This window comes from Lactuca virosa, chromosome 7 (assembly GCF_052849685.1).
Source record: "Lactuca virosa cultivar CGN04683 chromosome 7, Lactuca_virosa_CGN04683_v6, whole genome shotgun sequence".
Classification (NCBI taxonomy): Eukaryota; Viridiplantae; Streptophyta; class Magnoliopsida; order Asterales; family Asteraceae; genus Lactuca; species Lactuca virosa.
This window is the reverse complement of record NC_136432.1, coordinates 84,007,320-84,009,118: the sequence shown is the minus strand read 5'-3', so window position 1 is coordinate 84,009,118 and position 1,799 is coordinate 84,007,320. Positions and strand designations below refer to the sequence as shown.

General features: G+C 36.9%; 1 non-coding gene across 1 annotated transcript; it reads right to left on the bottom strand.

The window, feature by feature from the left end:
* Window positions 1–966: 966 nt before the first annotated feature.
* On the bottom strand, window positions 967–1,073 carry LOC145127927 (small nucleolar RNA R71). The gene has a single exon (XR_013716532.1). It is a non-coding gene; the product is annotated as a small nucleolar RNA R71 (small nucleolar RNA).
* Between the last annotated feature and the right edge of the window lie 726 nt (window positions 1,074–1,799).

The window sequence follows — 1,799 nt, the reverse complement described above, 5'->3', positions numbered from 1 at the left end:
TGATTCTTTAATCTCACGAAGTACACTGCCTATAAGTTCATAGTTAGAAAAAGTTTGTTAGGTTAGAAATTTAAGACTGACAGGTATATTTGTGCTCATCAAGTTTTTGGCGTCGTTGTCGGGATTCAACTTATTTGATTTATAGTTTAATTGCTTTTAGTTACCCGATCCTTTTTGTGGAGTAAAAACTGCAAAAAGTTACTTTTCTGCATTAATTTTCTTTTATTTTTCTTTCTAAACAACAACTACATCGTGATCATATTAACCACATCATGGTTACATCTCAGTGATATTTTAATTTAGTAATTTTTATTCCTTTTATGTGTTTTTGTTTTGTTTTGTTTTTATTTCAGTGATTTATGACCCGAGGATCTAAAACTCCAATAGTTCCACCAATTCAAGATCCGGAATCAACTTTTCACGAGAAGAAGAACAAGAAATCCAACGAGTCAACTAGCAGTTTTCATTCGGACAAAGGTTTTGAAAGTTTCGATAGGACACCTGATAAGAAGGGCGTTGGTTACAAGGAAGGAACAGAAAGTGATACAGAAGAAGAAGATATCAAAAGCAAGGTTGAAGAGATGCATATATCATGAGAATGACTATGAGAGACTACAAGAAGAGGATACGTGAAGATAATGGACCAAGTCTTGTACCATCCGAGATACCAGCTGAAAGAAGTTTTGGGTTTAAGGGCCATATTATATATCAATGCTCAAGGACATACCTTTTGTCGGGAAAGAGTATGACGACTCATTCAAGGATATTGATGAAGTAAAGGACATTGCAAACTACTTCAATGTTCTTAACGTGCCAAGGGAATCCGTGTTACTTAGGATGCTTCCGGTGACATTTACCAGTGAATCCAATGTTTGATTGAAGTCACTTGCGCCCGGATCCATTACTACGTGGAGAAAGCTTCGTGATGCTTTTATTGAGCAATTTATTCCACCTTCGAAGATCTCAAAGCTCAAGAAGAAGATTGCTAACTTTCAACAAGAGGTTGGAGAGTCCCTATATAAAGCATGGGAGAGATACAAGGGTTTGCTTAGGAGTTGTCCTCAACATGATTTGAATGTCCAACAACAAGTGTCAATTTTCTATGATGGAGTGAATGTCATAACAAGACAACTTCTTGACTCTCAAGGACCAATGACGAAGAATGAACCGACAACCACTAAGGAATTGATTGAAGAGTTCATGAAGTATTTACGAGAGTACCATAACCCACGAGAGGATGTTACTAGAGGTAAAGGAGATGGGGGCAACGAGATAATGTTAAAGAAGATAGATCAGAGGATGACAAAGATGGATCAATCTATCCATTGTGTTAAATGAGTTATGTTCAGCTTCAGTCATCAATGGATTGCAAATCAAAATGGGAGATCCGGGCCAACTAACTTTGCCTTGTGAATTTGGCAATTCTACTTCTATAAATGCTTTAGCCGATTCGAGGCCAAGCATTAATATTATGCCATATTGTTTCTACATGAAGCTTGGTCTACCAAGACTCCAAGAAACCAAGATGACACTTAGAATGACGGATCACACAATCACTAACCCACATGGAATCATTGAAGACTTGTTGTTGAAGGTGGGAAAATTTGTTTTTCCAATTTATTTTGTGGTATTGGATATGAAAGAAGATGAATAACTTCCCATTATTTTGGGAAGACGATTCTTAGAGTATTGCTAGAGCTCTTGTTGACATCCACGACTCAAAGCTCACACTTCGTGTAGAAGATGAAGAAATTACTTTCGAAATGAGTCCAAAAGTGATTAATGACAAACCAAGAGAT